Genomic DNA, 20,453 nt, shown 5'->3' with positions numbered 1-20,453 from the left:
GTGTCATCAGAATGGTCACAGACTGCAATTTAGCAGCTATTACACTAAATATAGAGTTAATCTTTTACAGAAAATGAAAACTATTGCAGGAACTCACAACTTTTCTGCATGAGGAGGAAACTGCTCTACACCAGAATTTAGATTTTTTTAAATAGCTATTGTTATATTTTTATTCACAGATGATTTTGAGCCGAGCAAGAGAATTTGTAAAGACTCAGTTCTCAATAAAAGTGACATTCTAAGCTGTCTTTTAAACCTTGCAGATTATGAATAATGGTCAGGAATTTTAGAATACTAGCAGAACCATGCAGGTCATGCTCTCTAGTTTACATACAAGGCTCTCTCTTTCAAATGCCAAGCTGGAAAAGATTCTTTAAAAATTGCAAAAGAGTACAGACTTGCAAAAATACTAGAAATAGACAGAAGACTAATCTTTGAACAAGCTGGTATGCAACTGTGCATAATAGATCATATGCAGTTAAGTCCCTAAAATAGTTCCTAGACAAGACTTTGAAGTTATATGAAAAAATAGTAACATGAAAGCTCTCCTAGAGATGAGCCAGGATATGAAAAAATTTGCATCCAAATTTAAAGCCAGTTAGAAATATTGGGTAACATACTGTAATCAAGGCCTAATGGATAAAAAATACTTTTAAATCACACCATGCCACTGTCTTTTATATTCCATTAATAACTCTTTACTTATTTCCCTCATAGAGAAAGCACTAACCTCATCATCAGCCTTGAAAGTCCTAAACTTTAAATTAAGGGATAAAATAGATTATGCCTAAAATTATTAAAATTCTTTCTGTAGAAGTGTTCAAACATGGGGCCAGACTCACTAATGCTGGCACAGGGACATACATGGCACATTTCTATGTGCCAGTCCGGCCTATTGCACTTCAGGGGGCATTCTACTAAAGAAGGGCACTTCTTAGTACCCCATTTGCTCCTCTCAGGGCTTCCAAAAAGGTTGGGGAGGGAGAAAACAAACTGAAGTCCTGTTGGGGGTTCCTATAGAGCCGTGCTAATGCAGGCTGAAGTGGGAATGAGCGGCCTTGTCCCTTTCCCGGCCATTGCTGCTCAGTTTTTGGCCAGTGTTAACCCCAGTGTGTTTTTGGTACGGAGGAGTAATCACTCCCATGCTGGATTTTCTATCTCTGGTAGATATTGATTTTGCATATTGATCGATCTCTGGTAGATATTCATTTTGCATTCAAACTATTTTTTCCTCAGACAGTTTGGGTCCTGGTTTTTGGTCCCAAAGTGGAATCTGATCTCTGAGAGCTGTTTCTGTGTCTTATTCTTACACTGTTGAAAAACCCATTCTCAATCACTCTTGCTAAAATGACACAAATGTAGGGAGAGGTTTTTACCATCCACCAGATAGATCCCTGTAAAACTCAGAGCTTTCGGCAAACCATGATGAGCTAACTCAGCCATGCAGTGTTCTGCATTCCCAACATGAAGAAAGTGGATCTCTCTTCGGTATCACTCTCACTTGTTTTCCTGCAGTAAAACTCCACTGATTTCCATGAAGCTTCTCCTGATTTACATGTCTGTAAGGGAAATTAGAATCAGATCAACCGTTTCACTGCCCATGTGGCCCTTTCTACATATTTCAGGGTCAAACAATTCTCTGAATATCTTGCAATTGATCATTCATACTCTGTTGGAGGGTACTTTCATTTCACACTCCCCAACAAGTAGTTAGACCATTCTGTCCCCAGCATAGTTTCTTAGACTATGAGGTTTGCTGGGCTTAAATTCTGTTGTGGTCCAGGTTATGACCCACTTTAGTTTGGCCTAACATGGTGAAGCAAACCATGTTAAAAATCTGATTTAGAGCCACACCTTGGCCATGACATACTACGCTGGAGCCTCATTCTGAAGTCTGCAAAGCAAGCACCCCTCCCACTGAAGTCAATGGAAATTTAGCCTGCTTAATAGGTGCCAGATTGGAACACACTGTCTGAGAAATAGTTCTAAAATGGACACATACGAAAATAAAGCCACGTAGAGCATTTTATAAGGCTTGTGTTTAGAATAACTGTTGAGCTGAAGATTAATTCTGCCAAAATCAAAAAGGCAACAAATTAAAAACTCTTGTCTGATTACTTTTAAAAGATGCTAGATAGCAATAATGACAGTTAGAAAGACCCTCTCTCTGCCACACAGCTGTGCAAGTTAAAAACTTCATCGCTAAGAACAGCATGCTCAACAAACAAAAACATAGACAAGACGTCTAGATGTTGGTTTTCAGTGTCTTCAATATGCAAAACAAATAAATGGGGGGAGGTAAAAGGAGTGTTTGGGGCAAACATTTTCTGGCAAACAGCATTATTTTGGACATTGTCCCAAAGGTGAGGATGCGATAGAATCTCACAGTCTCAAAGACCACTCTTGTCTGCCTTCCCCTGGAACTCCTGGACTCCACTGAAATTAGTGGAGCAGCACCCATTTACACCAGCAGAAAATTTGGCCCATTGTCCGTGAGTCCAGCACAGTCAGAGCTACTGCTGGCCAGAGGTTGGAGTTGTAATTTAACAGATGGAGTCCAGATCCAAAAGCACGAGATAAGGTTACAGCAGGAAAAGCAAGCTTTGCTAATCCCTAATTTAATCCCACCAAGGTTTTTTTGTTGTTGTTTTTTAGGTCAACCTGGTGGAATGAGATGCTATCAAGTCATATGGACCCCCAGTTTCACATTCACAGAGTGGAGTATCATGTTGACAAACTGCTATCCGGTTACAATCACATGGTGACTTTTAAAATGGACTTCCTTATCTGATGTGCGCAGTGTTGTTGAAGCTGTGTCGGTCCCAGAAAATTAGAGAGACAAGGTGGGTGAGGTAATATCTTTTATTGAACCAATTTAGAAGGACCCACCTTGTCTTCCTTGCCCACGTAATTCAGAACAAACACAGAACCTGCCTGCTTGCCAAAGGAAAGCTGTGCAACCACAAATCACAGTCACATCTCAGATGTGCAGCTTTAGGTGCTGGGCTAAACGAGCGTGTCAATTTGGTTTTTTTATTACTGTGCAATTTACATGCTTAAATACCAATCCAATTGTTTCCTCTTGCCAAGGAATTTAATACAGTTTGAACCTCTGTAATCCGGCACTCCCTGGTCCAGGAACATCCGTGGTCAGGCATAGGCACTGGAGCACCCACGGGGAAAAATTAGCGGGTGCACAGTATCCACTGGCACCAAGCTCTCCCCTCTGCCCCCCATGCCTCTCTCGCACCAGCAGCCCTGCACTTACCAACTCTTCCTCCTCCCTCCCAGCGCTTCCAGAGCGCTGCGAACAGCTGATTCGCGGCTTTTAAGCCCCGGGAGGGAAGGGGAGAACCTGGGGCCGGCGGCTGGGACCCCATGCAAGGGGCCGGTAGCTGGGACCTGGGGCAGGCATCGGAGCCCGCACTGGGCACAAAGCCTGGGGGTGCTGGAACATCCCCTGCACCCCTACTTTCCACGCCTATTGGGACCTGCTGGCACTCTGCATTGACCTCCCGTGGTTCAGCAAATTCTCTGGTTCGGCACCGGTCAGGTCCCGAGGGTGTCGGACTAGAGAGGTTCAACCTGTAGAAACTGAAGTCACAAATTAAGGCTGTACTACAAACTGAAAAAAAGTCAGGCAAATCAAAATTAAGGAAGGAATGTTAGCAAAAAGGCCCCAAATTTAATAAATTACATCAATCGAGAAAACAATGTTGATGCCATGTGCTCAGCTCTTTTCAATGAAGACAGAGGATGGGATCATTTGTCTTAGTTGTAAGATTTTTCTTTGCACACTCTATATATGACTAAATACATATAAAGCATATGGAAAAAAGTTAGAGAACATTTCAACAATTAGCACACCGACAAAAATCAGAATCCTGTCTAACGTCAAAATTCATTAATCAGCTTTTAGTGATGCTCATGCCTACTGAGAATTTCTAAGTACCTCTATGGTCCCCTTCCCCACAGTGTCTGAGTGCTTCAAAGTATTATTGATTTTATCATTCCTACTCACGGATGGGGAAGGCACGGAAAGATTAAGTGACTTGCCCAAGATGACACAGAAGACCTGTGGCAGAGGCAGGAATGAAACCAGATCGCCTCTGTCCCAGTCCAATGCTTTAATCACAAGGGCACCCATCCTTCTTTTTGTAAAAAATCGTAGAGTCCTTTACTCTAACCTGGGGGTGGTTAAAGGCGCAAAAAGGAAGGAACTGCCCATCACAGACCATAGTGAGACTGGAGCCACTGTGCTGAGGCTGCTCTGGTCCTAACAGTCCCCCAGGGGTGAAGGGAGGAGGGAGGTTAGTGGAAACTTTGGCCCCTCCTCCAGTTCTCCCAGTGTAAGGTCACTCAAAGTCCTGCAGATGGGGTCTCATGACACACAGGTGGTGCACAACTCAAGCCCCACACAGTCACAGCGGAACCATATTGGTTCCATTGCCAAAGGTTCCTCCACACCCATGGAGGAAGAGAGACAGGATTTCTCCTTAAGAGAGTAACTGGTGGTCCACAGAGATCTGCAGCTCAGTCGCTTAGTTTCATGCCATGCATGGCATAAGTGAGCCTCACATCAGTGGAAGCTCCCATGTGAGCATACAGATGTAACATTTTTGAGTGGCGTACAATAGATTTGCTTATTTAGTCACACTTGCTTCCCTGGCAATGAGAGCCCTTGCAACACCTACTACACACTGGGCCAAATTCTGTGTTAATTTATAGCCCATCATAACCAATTCTGCACATCACATCATTTGAATGATGGCACAGACTGTAAGTCAGGATAGAATTTGGCTCAAAACATGAACTGGACTTGCCAGTACTACTCACTTCATACAGTAGAATGTGAGCTGTGTGCACATAGACATACTTAGGACGACCTTTGTAATGCTTGCAGAATTTATCAAAGATGCCTTATCACACAAAATAAGGATTACCCTTTATGATAGTTTCTAGCTGAATTTCTCCATTCACTATGGGTAAGGCTAAGATTTTGTCACCGTTATTTTTAGTAAAAGTCATGGACAGGTCATGGGCAATAAACAAAAATTCCCGGAAGCCGTTACCTGTCTGTGACTTTTGCTGTTGTGGCTCCATGGTTTCCCCCGCCACCGTCTTGGCTGGGAGCTGTGGGGTTCCCCCTCTGCCCACGGCGGCTGGGAGCTGCAGGGCGACCATATTTCCCAAAGAGAAAATGGGACTCCCCCAGCCGCTCGCCCGAGGCATCCCCATCCCTGCACGAGGCTGTTGCCCGTCGCTGCACCCCTGAGGAGGGCCCCCTCAGGAATCTGTCACCTGTCGCTGGAGTTTTGCAGGGGGCCTCCTGTCGCTGCTGTTGCCTCTCACTGGAACCCTGCCAGGGCCGCACTGGCTGTCAGCTCCAGAGTCCTGCAGCCCCTGGGGCTGAAGCAGAGAAGGTCACGGAGGTCTCTGGAAGCCATGGATTCTGTGACTTCCGTGACCTCCAAGACATACACATAGCCTTAACTATGGGGAATAATCTGGCACCACGACAGGGTCTGGATTTTCACTCCTAGCAGCCAGTTCCACATCCTCAGAACCTGTCAACCCACAACTGCCTGCAACATTCTCTCAGCCCACTTCATCCCTACTTGTTCAGTAGAGTCCCTGATGGACATGCTAGGCAAGTAAGGGTAAAATAGGGCGTGTACTCTAATTTAACCATTTTCCTTCCTTCACAAAGGCAGGGTTACTGTATGGTCCGCCTCAACGTAATATACGAGTGTGTCCCATGCATTTAAAATTAATCCCTTTCTCTTCCTTCTCTCCAACTTGATGTGTCATGTTTTCCTCTGGTTTTGCCCCAAAACCACTACACATACCCCTTCGTCTTAAAGGTGTAGCTTCCTAGAGACCTCTTCTCCAAAGAAACAGCTGTGCACGGCCCCCAGGAGTCTGTGAATGCTGCTCCATACTTTCACCAGAAAGCGTCGCTAATGAGGTATTTGAGGTTACTCTCTTTGTCCTGTCTGCTGTGTGTTCTGCTTCCACAACACTCCTAGCTTTCCTAAGCACCAGGGAAGGAGTGTGGATTCACACATGACAAGTTGCCACTAGACAGCCAGGGCACCGCCGTTCAGTTGTTCACATAAAATGTTTTTGTTATATTTTTGTACCGCTTGGTTCTTGGCAGTTGGTTTAAGGTTTCTCACCTTTTGTTGTCGTCACTGGAGCCTCCCTCATGATGGATTGACAGGCTTGACCTGAAAATCAGCCTGAACCGTTTGTAGAAGTTTTTTCCAAACTTTTTTGCTCCATCTGGAGATGCACAGGTTTCAGCAGAGCTACAGTATGTCATGCATTTTGAATTTGAGCCTGGCTGACTGCAATAGATCACATGGGACAAGTCACATATATTTTTCCTGTGTCTGTCATTGGCTGGGCCTATCCCACGTGATTGGGAGTGTCAGCCTAGCTCTTCAGAAGTCATTTTCTGGTAATTACAGAGATCAGATGCAATTTAGTTGTGCTCTCTGATCCAGGTGGAAGAGCTAGAGGAAACTCATTTTCTCTCACCTTCATGTCTGTCTGACTGGCCTATAACATTGCCCCTTCTGCAATTCCCCATTTATAGGGAACCATCTCATTATTAATTTATATTTTGGTTCATGTAATAATTCTAGCCCAGTTTTACAAGGGGAAATCTCTTTTCCTTGAATCAGAGTTCTGTTCCATCAGTGAATCAGAAAACTAGCATGTCAAACCTGGCTTTGCCTTTGCATTCAACAGTGAGACTCGGCCACAGGAAAAACATTTATTAAAATGCAAACATTTTCACATTTCAGAATGTGTGAACTTGGAAGGGATTGCACAGGTCTAGAAAACCACGTTACAGAACCACCTAGATTCCTTCTGTTATCCTACAGTACTTATCATCTGACAGGTAGAAAGGAAGGGCAGTCTCTTGGTTACAGTGCTTGCCTTGCAGTTGCGAAACCAGGATCCAATTCCCCACTCTGCCATGTTTGACTTTGGGCAAGTCACTTTGTCTCTCTGTGCCTCTGGTCCCCACCTATAAAATAGGGGAAATATTTCTGTGCCACAAAGAGTATTGTGAGGACAAACACATTAATATATGTGATGCATGCCTATACTATAAATGATGGAAGACATGTAAGAACCTAGCTAGATAATTATGCCTTAAATAATTTAGCAGGAAATGCTAGTATTTTGATTACGAGAATCTGCTTCCATTTTTTTTTTTTTTTTTTTTTTGCGCACAAGAGAGATTTAAGTCCAGGTGCAGTAGCTCTTTCTTCAAATGCCCACTTCTGTTTGTGCTTTTGAGGTATGCTCTCTGGAATTTTAGGCCCACACCACCATTAGATAAAGCCGGGAAGCATGTGCCTGTAAGGATGTCTTTACTAAGTCACAACCTCTAACATTAACTTATTGTCTCCTGAAGAGTTTGAGAACTTCCCTGCTGTTTCATGAGTTACGATTTCTGTCTTCTCTCATCATCCCTCTAAGGATATGATTGACATTTATCGATTCACAGGATACAGTCAAAGTATATATCTTAACTGTTAAAATCTCTCCCCCTTCCCAGTTTATCATAACTTCAAAAATAGCCTGAAATTGAAACGTCTTCTTGCAGATATTTTCCTCCTTTCTTCGTACATGAATTCTGGTTTGTTATTGTAGGGTTAATCATAATTGCTGATTTTTTTAATACCACCAACCCCTGAAGGACAGCACTGTGTTTACTAGGGACTAACTTTTTAACTCCAAGTAGAAACGCTGATTTTAAATTATAGCATTTCTCAGCGAAACAATAGCTGATCCAAACATGCACTAACCCAACAGTAGAAGTTTTTAAGTCAATTTAATTTTATCTGCATCAGCTATTGCAGGAAGTTAAAATAGCCCCCATTCCTCCCTGCCATATAGCCAGGGAGTATCCGATATCATGCAGATGGTGGCAGTATCAGGTATCTGCTGTACGCTTATATCAGATACAATAAATAATACACGACTAATGCAAAATATCAATTTCATTCCGTTCCTAGTTACTTGAGACCGCACCACATGCATTACCTTATCTCTAACTCAGTGCAACACATCTGCCCAAACCCATCACTGAAGACTGAATTAAATTTCCTTGGCAGTAATATTATTATATATGCAGCACGTTTATCTAGTGCTGTCTTTTCTATTTTCTATCTTATGTGTCTTGAAAATGTAAAAGCAATTTCATTTGCCGCCTACTCAAATACTTTCCACTAAACAACCGAGTGGGTCAAGCCATGTGAAAAATTGTAAGGTTGTTTTCTTTTGTCAATCCCCAGAAACCTACCAAAACAAGTCGTCGTTGTTCATATAAGATGTCATATCAGCAGAAATCTTATGCTGACATCCTACTAAACGCCTTACAGTATAACTGTAAACACAGAGAAAGTGATATACACATATTAGCTTTCAAATATGCGGTATATTATTCCACTGACTGAGAGGGTAATTAAGGACAGAATAGTGAAACACTTGAACAAATATAACCTGATAAGGTCTAACCTGTGTGGCTTGTGAAAGGGAAAGTTGTTAGTCTCTAATGAGTTCTTAGAAACAGTTAATAAACGTAGCTAAAGGTGGATAAAATGGATGCGGGTTAGCCACTTGGTCTTTTAGCTTTTAAGAAGATACCTTATAAAATATTATGAAGGAAAATAAATAACCATACAGAAAAGGTTCAACTTTATGAATTAAAATTATTTAAGTGATGGGAACAGAGGACCTGTCCACATTATAAGAAGGACAATGCTAGCATATGATGCTCTCCACTAGTTAGGAGTGAGTGAGTTCTAACTCTTATGTCCAGGGTGCATGGAGAAAACATTTCTAGAAGTGCATTACAGACCCGAGCTTAACCTAGGCTAAAACGCAGTTCCACAATCATGTTTTCCCATCCATAACAGTAGCAGATAAAGAGCCATGTAAGAATGTGGAAGCTCCTAGTGCATGGTTTTATGGCATGGTTATCACAGACAGACCCAAAGGGTAAAGGTGAGCAACTCCTCCTCAGCATTGGGAGGCATGTGCACGTTAATAGTAGAAAGTCCCTGGATGGTATTGGGATGGTATTGGGTATTTAGACCCCAAGCACTCATCTCACAAGGTCTCTCTCAAAAGATTTCTCCCCAACCATTGTATCATGGAGCAGAGTTTCCTCCTCCCCCACCCACATCCCCACTACCATAGGGCTGGCCCATAATTTCCACAAATTCTGGAGGAACAGCAGGAAGCCAGTTTCATCCACATGGAAGCCCTGTGCTCTCTGTACTGCCAGGGCTTCCCCACACATCTCGAGGCTGCCCAGGCACTCTCCTCAGAGGTCATTCCCTTACTGGGAGTGGGGAAGGGCATAGAAAGTTAATACAGGCTAGGACTGTATTCCCTGTATGGGGAAATTCTCTATAGCATTGGAGTTAGGATGGTGCATGTGCCACAAGCCCCTTCCCTCTTCAATAGGCCTAGGGACAAAGAGGATCTCTGCTGCAGAGAGAGCTGACGCCCCTTTCCGCACAGGAGGCACGTGACTCACTACTAAATGGCCCCCTTCATGCTCTCACATATGATTGGCTCCATACTGATTAATGACTTGGAGGAGGAATGCAAGTTGGTCATCTCAACATGCAGGATCCTCTACAGAAAAAGTCTGGAGGGCTAACTTAGATAGGCTCAATGAAGCCTCTGCTCAGTGCACATCAGAAGTTAAGAAAAGGCACTAAAAGAAAGAAGTAGGAAATATAATCATATTAAATTGAGCTAAGATGCATCTCACGTCATGAGAATGGAAAGTTATACTTAAACAAAAACAACAAAAAAAACCCCACAATATTTGCTTTAAAGAGATACCTAGGAAACTAAAGAGACCCAAAGGGCAGGAACAAAGATGGTTAGAGGAATGGCAAAACCCTATGGCTATTTAGCCTAGAAGATTTAGAGAGGATTTGACTAAAGTGGTCAAAGTGTTAAATAGAACAGTGAAAATACATCAGCCCTGCAACTCACTCTGCCCCACAACACAAGAACAAGAGTTTAGCACATTCAGAACAAATAAAAGAAAACCCTGCTATAAGCAGTGAACAACACTGTCAACCTGCGGAAATTACACATTTTACAGGCTACTCAAAGACATGGTGCAGCTAGATTTTTCTCGTATAAGTGCTGTATTCACCTTTGCAACTTTTTAATGCACATAAAGGCACGGCAATAACAATAATTAATACTAACATAATAAAATCCATAGCCAAACCTCCACAAATCTAAATAATAAGTCGGCTTGCCCTGTACATCTACCCAGTGCCCAGTTCGGATACATGGGCAGGGAACTAGCATCGAGATTTGGCCATAGGCAAAATACTAGAGTGAGGAGAGAAGTTTCCACTGAAGCATTGGGTGTTGGCTTCTGCTTCAGGCAGGGAGCCTGAGTAGATGAATAAATTGGCTGATCCAGTAGGACAAGTTCTGTGTCCTTATAAAACATTTTACATTTTTTAAATAAATAGAAAGCAAAGAACTCTGGTAGAATTTGTAACAATCAATCAGCAAACAATCAGCAATCATACCTGGTTTTTATTTCTCTCATTTTAATCCTCATTGTACTACCCTATTTAAATACTTTTTCAAGAGTTAAATGGCCTGTAAAAACCAAGAGCTAATCTAACAAAGCAGCACAATTTAATTAGTAGCTAGGAGGACAGTATACATGAGAAAAATAGTTTTCAGTGTCTGATTGAAAACCAGGTCACTTAGCTTTATGGGGTTAACTAGCCAACAGGGAAGCATTGGATGTTTACACAAAAACAAAAATTTCCAATGTTTAATAATGCATAGCTATATGGCTCTAAGCTGCTATTTCTCCTTGGTTTCCAGATAGACTGAAACAATTTTTATCCATCTTTGAGATTGTACATATGCATACAGTGAGAGCAGTCTATTAAAGCAGATGCAGTGTATTTAAAAGTGCTCAATTAAAGTGTGGAATGTTTCTTGTAAATTAATGCCCCGTTGAATAACCATCTTCCATACAAAATTGTCTGTTTCTATATTCCAACAATGCTCTACTATCATGTATAGCAGCTTCATTGCAAGGCTCAACGTAATGAATATTCCCGCATTTCAAAAGAACTGCAAAGTCAAGTCTATTCTGTGTGTGTCCAATAGCTTTTTGTGACTGCACCACTCCCAAGGCCTGCCTGACTCCCCCAGAGCATGATCAGAGTGCTCTGCATTTCAGAACAGATTAATTAGACACAGGAGTAAAGAGAAAAATGAATGAAAGTGTATATATTCCCAGATTATTTGGCAATTGACAGGAAAAATAATTCCCTGGTAACATTGTTCACTAATATTGTTTGACCAGTTCTACCACATACACACTACTGACTTCAGTAGGACTACTCACACACTTAAAGTTAAGCATGTCCTTAAGTGCTTTGCTGGATTGGAGCCAGCGTGCTCAGCACAATGTAGGATTGAACCCATAGTGCATTGACAGCTAAGTCAGTGAAACTGATTTATGGGGTAGAGATGGGAGGGAAAACAAAAGAATATACAGAATACATCTAAGAAGTGCTTTTACACTGGAAATCAGGAATGTCAATATTCATAAAGCTAAGGTATCCAGCCAGTTCCCCACAGGCATATAATCTTTAGTCTGTCATTATCATCCCAATAGATTTACACAACCCGTTCAACAAAACTTTAACCACCCTGTTTGGTTGTTAAATCGATATCCCCAAAATATATCCAACACCATATACATATGTTATTAAATGCATAGTATAAATTTCAAAAGGTAGTAAAATCTGAAAATGTACCATTAATAAAATTCTTAGGACTATTACTCCATGAAGGGAAGTTGTGTGAATGGGGGGGGGGGGTCTGGCAGAATAAAAAATTACCAATATTTTTATACAATTAAATGAGAGAGCTGCATGAGGTTCTAGCATGTTTGAATTTGTGTCTGTCAGTCTTAGAGTTGAATTTGTCACCAGAGCCTGTATTAAGTTAATTGACACTGAAGGCTTGGCTGTGCAGCGAGTTAATGTGTGGCGAGCCAAGTGAATCTACAGCACACTAGCTTGCTGCCCTCTGCGACTTTTGGCACGCCATAACGGTGTCTACATGGAGAGTTAGGGTCTGTCTACACTACAAGCACCACAATGGCACAGCGGTGGCACTGCAGCTATGCAGCTGTAAGGCTATAGTGTAGACACTTGCTACTGGGATAGAAGAGGTTCTTCCGTCACTGAAGTAAATTCACTCCCTCGAGAGGAAGCAGCCAGGCTGATGGAAGAATTCATCCAGCAACGTAGAGCATGTCCACACTTAAACCACGACAAACAGTACAGCTGCAGTGCTGCAGCTTCAGTAGACACTACCTATGCCAAAGGGAGGCATTTTCCTGTTGATGAAAGTAATTCACCTCACCCAGGGTACGTCTACACTACCCGCCGGATCGGTGGGCAGCGATCGATCCAGCAGGGGTCGATTTATCGCGTCTAGTCTAGACACAATAAATCGACCCCCGAGCGCTCTCCCGTCGACTCCTGTACTCCAGCACCGCAAGAGGCGCAGGCAGAGTCAGCAGGGGAGCAGCAGCAGTCGACTCACCGCAGTGAAGACACCACGGAAAGTCCGTCTAACTACGTCAACTTCAGCGACGTTATTCACGTAGCTGAAGTTGCGTAGCTTAGATTGATCCCACCCACGCCCACACACAGTGTAGACCAGGGCTAAGAGGTGGTAGCTAGGTTGACAGAAGAATTCCCAGGATGCATTGGGGAAGGAGGAGGAGAGAGAGGAGAAGGAAAGAAAGAATGTGAGCTCTGTGAAAGAGTGAGGGGAGAATAAACTTTGCCCTTTGCTATTACAAAGCTTCCCAAGTCTTCCTCAAAAGGGATTCAGGTACAGAACTAACTGGCAACAAGCACAAAAGAACCACAGAGAAACAGAAATCCAACTTAACCAAGTGCCTCATGATTCCTGTTGCTGTGATCTCCTGTTGCTGCGCCCAGGAAAACTCCACAGGTCTAAAGTTGCTGCTATCTGCAAATACTGCTTGCTGAGAAGAGAAATTTAAAGGGGCCATGCCTATATAGGGCTCCCTTTTCCCAGCCAGCACGTTCCTCTGCAGTTCTGAGTACCCCAACTTGCTTCCACACTTATTACTGTAGCAGAAGTTCCGCCTTCACTGTTCTTCATGCCTGCTCCAGGTGATCCTCTACTCCAGAGGTGGGCAAACTACGGCCCATGGGCCACATCCAGCCCGCAGAACCATCCTGCCTGGCCCCTGAGCTCCTGGCCCGGAAGGCTAGCCCCTGGCCCCTCCCCTGCTGTCTTCCCTCCCCCGCAGTTTCACCTCGCTGCCAGCGCAATGCTCTGGGCGGCGGGGCTGCAGAGCCTGGCCTGTCCTGGTGCTCTGTGTGGCGCAGCTGCCTGTCCTGGGCAGCCACGCTGCCAGCCTCCGGTGCTCCAGGCAGTGAGGGCAGGGGAGTTTGGGGGGTGGTCAGGGGCGTGGATAGGGGTCGGGGCAGTCAGAGGTGGGGAACAGGGGGTTGAATGGGGGCAGGGGTCCTGGAGGGGGCAGTCAGGAAGGAGAAGGGGGGTTGGATGGGTGGGGGGGCAGTTAGGGGCGAGGGGTCCAGGGGCGGTCAGGGAGAAGGGGTGGTTGGATGGGGCAGGGGTCCCAGGGGGGCAGTCAGGACAGAGCGGGGGTTGGATGGGGCAGCAGGGGGGGCAGTTGGGGTGGGAGGTCCGGGGGTGGTCAGGGGACCCAGAGCAGCAGGGTGGGGGGATGGGGCAGGGGTCCCCGGGGGGCTGTCAGGGGGTGAGAAGCAGGGGGTGTCGGGTAGGGGGCGGGGGACGGGCCATGCCTGGCTGTTTGGGGAGGCACAGCCTCCCCTAACCGGCTCTCCATTCAATTTCAGAAACCCGATGCGGCCCTCAGGCCAAGAAAGTTTGCCCACCCCTGCTCTACTCCCACGGGAACAACTTCCCACAGAAGTGTTACGTCAGCAACTGTACGCTTGCTATAAAACCTTCTACTTACACTCCAGAAAAGTGGAAAGCCTTACTTTTCCATTGCCTTGGTCCTGAAGGGCAGTGAATCTTCAAGCATCTGCCTCCCATTACTGACTTGCCATAAGATATGGCAAGATCTGTATGGTGCTGCTTTCCGAGGCCGGATGGTTATTTTATTTCTCTATTAAATGCTGTTGCCAAACACTCCAAATTCTATTCCAATGCACAGATGCCATCAACCACTACGTAGCTATATTATGTGTGCCGAGTGCAATCTGTGAATTTGCCAGTTTCCCAGATGAAATGATCAGAAATCAAATTGTCATGAGGACAACCAGTTTTCAGATTTGTGAATGACTCCTCATGACAAAAGGACTTACCTTGGAGAAACCACCTGATGAATGGAAAGTGCCATCCATTGTTCTAAGTCACTTTCCATGACACCAGATGTCTTCCAGCCTGCAGAGATTAATGCAGTCCAGTACAAGACTGCAACCTACAATGTTCCCAAGTCTACATCCACATTGCCTCCCACACACCACATTGCTACCAAAGCTACAGATGCAGTGCACAGGTCATAAGGCAGACTTTCAAGGATGCCCTGCCAAGAAATCAGTATGGAAGAACTGCAACAAAAAAGGACATTTTGCAAAAATCTGTAAGTCTGCCAGCAGTGTTGTATCTGGAGTCTTCACTCATGAGGATGATGGTGAACTGAATCCTGATGGTGTTTGGAATGTGAGAGGAGATCACCACACCACCAAGTGTGAGTCAATGGCCCTGAGAGGAGGACATTAGTGGATTCTGGTTCTGCTTACACTATAATTCCCAGCCACCTCTAAACTGTGCTATTTTCCAGCTCCCAACTGAGTTGTATCCTCCAGACAAGAACATCATACCCTGGGTATCTCCCAACCCCATCAATGGTCTTTTTTGCAGCTGCTCTCAAGTACAAAAGCCATAATACCCGAGGGGAAATCTATGTAGTCCAAAAGGCAATTTCTAGTTTAGGAAAGAATCAAAGGGATCTTCAGATGATATTAGATCTGAATAGTACAGAACCTGTCCTGCAAACTGAGGATAGGCTATAAACAGGAATTGTCTCCAACTTTCCAGAAGTTTTCACCGATACCACAGGTGTTACAAAAAAGTTCAAAGCACAAGATCCAGCTAAAAAACAAAGTGGTGCCTGTATAGCATAAAGTGCGAAACATACCAATTGCATTGAGACAACCACTCAAAGAGGAGATTCTGAAACTATGCAAAGCAGAGATCATTGAACCAGTTGATTCATCAGAATGGGTTTCTCTTGACATTGTTGCCAGGAAGGCTAATCGTGCTATCTGCATGTGTGTGGACTTTAGCGTGCTAAACTCCAACGTGTTGTGGATTGTCATCCTCTACCCAACATCAACAAAATGCTGCTCACCTTGAAGGAGGCAAGAGTCTTTACAACCCTTGATTGATCCACCGCTTACCTCCAGATCACCTTAATGGAAGAATCCCGCAAGTACACAGCTTTCATCACTCCAGAAGGTTTGTTCCAATTCAAGTGGATGCCATTTGGGTTAGTCTCTGCAGCATCCGTATTCCAGAGAATGATGCATGGGATCTTTGGAGAGACAAGGGGCGTTACTTACTTTCAAGATGACATTCTAGTTTATATGCAGTGTTGTTGTAGCTCTGTTGGTCCCAGGATATTAGAGAGACAAGGTGGGTGAGGTAATATCTGTTATTGGTCCAACTTCTGTTGGTGCAAGAGACAAGCTTTCGAGCTTCCTCAGACCAAGAAAAGAAAAGCTGGATATTACCTCACCCACCTTGTCATTCTAGTGTATGACAAAGATGTATCCAAACATGATGTCATCCTAAAATAGGTTCTAGAAAAGCTTTGGCCACAAGGACTTACCAAGAGCAACAAGAAATGGCAATTCTGTACAATCTGACATATCTAGTACACACATTCTCTCAGAATGGCATACAACCAAAAGAAGACCTAGTGAAAGCCATTCATGATTCACCAGAGCCTGACAACAAGGACTAATTTCAATCCTTCTTGGGATTGTGTGAATGCTATTCTATGTTTTTACAGCAATTTACTATAAAAGTAGTTCCTTTGAGTCATCACCTAAAAAGGATGTGAGGATTGAATGAGATGAAGTGTGCAAGAACAGCTTTAATGAGATAAAACATGCAATTTCCACCAGCCCAGCTCTTAGCCCTTTTGATTCTGAGAAGCACACAATTGTCACAACAGATGCTTGAGAGTATGCTGCTGTCTTAACTCAGCTAAAAAATGGACAAGAAGTCACTATTGCATTTGCCTCCAGAACCCTGACTCATCCAGAAAATTCCTATTCTGTCATTGAGAAAGAAGCTCTGGCATGTTTCTGGGCAGTAAGAACGTTCAGAACCTACCCGTGGGATAGGAGATTTATCTTAAGATCTGATCACAAACCTCTTTCAGTTTTCTTTACCACACTAGGCTCTGGATTAGCAGCACCAAGAATTGCCAAATGGGCCACCAAAGTAATGGACTTAGATTTCCAGACAGTATCTTGCAGGTGCCAGGAATACCACTGAAGATTGTCTGCTTGGCCTGCCCATACCTTATCATGAGGGTGCAATTGTGAACAATGATGAAGAGACTGTCTTTGCACAAATCTCTGCTGCAACTCAAGGAGTGATCACAGAATCAGAGTGAGCAACAGCCATGAGAGAAGACAAAGTACTTCAGGACCTAAAGCCTTATATAGTCGATGGGTGGCCTTATAAGATGAGGATGCCAGAACACTTGCAACCATATAGACACGTATCACAAGACCTGTCCCTTGTAAATGAATGCATTTTGAGAAATGGCCATTTTGTTGTGCCTACACATCTGAGAGAATGATTGATCCACCTGGCACAAGAAGGACATCTAAGGAGGAGTCTAACTGAAAGACAACTGTGACAAGACTTCTAATGGCCAGGGGTGGACAAGCAGGTTGAGGAAATAATAAAGAATTGCATGGCTTGTGCAAGTAGTTATAAGTCACGGAAAACCTTCAGTATCCCTCTCACACCAGTTGACAATCCCAATTGTCCATGAAAGAAAACGGTTCTCGATATAATGGGATCATTTGAAGAAGATCAGTCTGTTATGCAAAGGTTTGTCATAGTAATGGTAGATGATCATTCAAAGTGGTAGGAAATTACATTCACTGTAAAGGTTACCACTGAATTAATGATAAAGTTCCTGTCATTGGTCTTCACTCAAGAAGGATTTCCCAAGGAATTGGTATCGGACAATGGAATGCAATTGACCTTTGCTGAAAAGCAACACTACCTCAATAACAATGGTGTCGAGCACAAACCATTTCTTTATACCATTGAGAGCCAATGGTCTAGTCAAGAGAATGAACAAACCATGGAAAGCTTTACGCAAAACACCGTTTGCTTACTGGACCACTACACACTCAACAACAAGAGTATCATCCTCTGAACTGTGTAAGAGGACGCAAGGCCAATGCACAACTTACTACCTGTCAAGGGCTTACATGTTCTCCTTTTTCAACCAAACCTTCCAATGAAACTATTCATGAATGTGTTAAGAACAAACAAGAGAAATACAAACAGGATGCAGATTGTAAGCCAGAGGATAAACCTCAAAAGTTTCAAATGGGAGATTTTGTTCATGTAAAGCTGCCATATAAAGTCAAAAGAAGACGTTAAAGACATTCATGCCCTATGCAGATAAGAGAAATCTGAGGAGATTCTGCTGTACTTAGGGTGACCGTATTTCCCTACGCTGAATACAGGTCACCTGGTAAAATTACTTGCATTCAAGCGAGTTCAACAGCAATCAATCAGAACTATGTAATATAAGTGTGCAAAGAAATGTTTTCTCCCCCATTTTGCTTCTTGCCTTCCACCACCAAATTTAGAATTCCACTGCCCCCAAAACATACAGGTCTGAGGTATAGAATGGTCAATAGTCAGTCCTGGATCCAAAAAAACACACTGCGTGTAACAACTATGAAAAGTTCCTGATTAGAGGTGTGTCAGCTAATTTTCACTAACATATTTCTCTACCATCCTGGGACAAACTTGCATGCAGGTCTCTTGAAAGAAAAAGTGTACCAATTACATTGTCTATCCCCCTTCTATTTTACGTGTTCTTTGCTCCAGAGTGCCATTTTTCTGCCACTTCTGTTTTCACGTCTCTCTCCCATGTCTTCCCCAGTCTTCATGTGTTGGCAAAACTAATTTTTATATTGCATTTTGGAAACGTTATCTGATTCACCAACACAAAATCCCTGTTGGGTGGGTATAATAAGTGTGCATTATAATCATCATCATCTCCATTTTACAGATAAGGAAATTAAGTCACAAAACATAAGTGATTTGACCAATGCCACAAAGGAAGTAAGTGTCAGAGCTGGAATTAAAACAGAAGAGCCCCTTGTGCTCAGTCCACTAGGCACTGATGCTTCTCATGCTATTGAGCTGTCTCTCCTTGTGGCAAAAGATTACATTAGATGCCAATGAATGGAGCCAGCTTCATTTCAGGCAGCCAACCATTGGTAGGGAAGCAACTTGTGGCAGCCTCTAGCTCCATCAGACATGTCTACACTGACATCAGACATGTCTACATGGAAGGTGTAAATTCCAGATGGAGGAGACTCACCCACACTAGCTCAGATCAAGCTAGCGCATTAAAATAGAAGCGTAGCCATGAGAGCACAAGTGGCAGGAGGGGATCATATTTGGGACAGCTAGCCATACTCAGATGGGATCATACTCAGGGCAGCTAATCCCTGCCTCTATGGCTACATTTCTATTTTTAGTGCACTCGCTCAATCAGAGCTAGTGCTGACATGTCTCCTCAAGCTGGAATTTACACCTTCCCACTCTAGCATAGGCAGACCCAGGGTTTGGCTCTATGGGGAAAAGCTGGGTCACCTTCCATTTTACCCTATAATAAGTCCAATTCAAATTCCTGTCCAGTTACAGTGACATTACCCATTTCAGCAAAGTGAGCGTAAAGGAAGTCTACAGAAAAGTGTCTGGCTACAGCACAGAATCATTCCATGTCATGGACACCTCATAGCTGTCTCTAAAACTGCACAAGTTCAAGTGGAATTTTTCAAATCCAGTCTGTATGTTAAATTTCAGACCAGCATGAGGAAGCACACGGCGTGCAAGTGCATTTTATACTGGGGCAATATGAAATTAGAACAAAGAGTTAAATAGTATCCCTTCAAACTGTTAGTGCAAATAAATTAAATCCAGTGAAAACTTGGAAGATCTATGGGGAAAAGATGCCAAGATGTAAAGCAGGTACAGGCTACAACTGCTATAGGTAAGGTTATAAAAGAGTACCAATTTCACATTTCATCCCAAAATTTCACTTTTTTCACATTTCATCCCAAAACATTTGCCTTTTGGGCTGAAATTTTCCACACTTACACTCTGACCAAAGGTGAGACTATCTATGCACCTAGCTTATAGTCATTTCATCTAAACCTCCCTATTCAGAACAGCACTTAAGCACATTCTTAAGTCCCATAGACATCACTTTAGCATGGTTAACTTTGCACATGTGGTTAGCTTTAAACATGTGCTTAAGTACTGTTCTGAATAAGGATGGACTTAACCACTGCCTACATACTTTCCTGAATTGGCCCCCGGAGACCATCTTTGGAGGGGGGCTAGTATCAGTGGTATATATGAGAAGGATAAAGCTGAAGACATGTCCAAGAAAAAACAACCCAAGCCACCAATGAGAGAGCAGGCAGAGAACACAAATGCAGACATGCTATTTATATATCTGTTGCAATAGCAAAGGATTTAAAGAACAGGAGTATAAATAATTTTCAGCAAAATAATGTTGTGCTTTCCCATAACTTTTACAGCCACTTTTGGCTTCCCAGCCCAGCACCTCTGTTTCCATTTATTAAAGGGACATAGTTAGGTTAAAAGAAGTTACATTATAAAAATTAATTTCCTCTGCACTTCTATAGCACTGCTCTTCCACAGAACTCCAAGCACTTTACAGACATTAATGGATTACTCCTCACAATATCCCTGAGAAACAGACAAGGGCTATTCTGTTTTACAGCTAGGGTCAGATAGTTGGAGCTTGTCATCCCTGTAACGCTAACTAGAGTTTGCCTTTAAGTTGGGTCCTGTCCTATACAAAAGGTCTTAACCCAAGTGCATTGGTGCTTTTAATTCAAGTTGGCTGGCCTGTCAAAGGATATACCGGGGCAGTCAACAGGTGAACTGAGGCCAAATCCAGACCACCAGACGCTTTTGAACAGACCATGACATCTTTTACTTATTAGTATCCTTATTATTATTTTTGTATTAATTTTCTCTGGAGTCTGGACCTTGACTATACCCTGACCAAGAAATTT

General features: G+C 43.4%; 1 protein-coding gene across 2 annotated transcripts in view; it reads right to left on the bottom strand.

The window, feature by feature from the left end:
* The window catches only part of KIAA1958 (KIAA1958 ortholog), a 112,380-nt gene that overhangs the window by 82,327 nt on the left and 9,600 nt on the right, over positions 1 to 20,453 (bottom strand). Inside the window, exons 3-4 of one of the 2 annotated variants that reach the window (XM_074953527.1) lie at positions 15,531 to 15,664; positions 1,377 to 1,559 (exon numbers count right to left, since the gene is read on the bottom strand). The exons of the other annotated variant lie outside the window; for it this stretch is intronic. The gene's annotated coding sequence lies outside the window, so the exon portion shown is untranslated. The remainder of the gene's footprint in view (positions 1 to 1,376; positions 1,560 to 15,530; positions 15,665 to 20,453) is intronic. 2 annotated transcript variants of the gene reach the window in all.

This window comes from Natator depressus, chromosome 5 (genome assembly GCF_965152275.1).
Source record: "Natator depressus isolate rNatDep1 chromosome 5, rNatDep2.hap1, whole genome shotgun sequence".
Classification (NCBI taxonomy): Eukaryota; Metazoa; Chordata; order Testudines; family Cheloniidae; genus Natator; species Natator depressus.
This window is presented reverse-complemented; position numbering and strand designations above follow the sequence as displayed.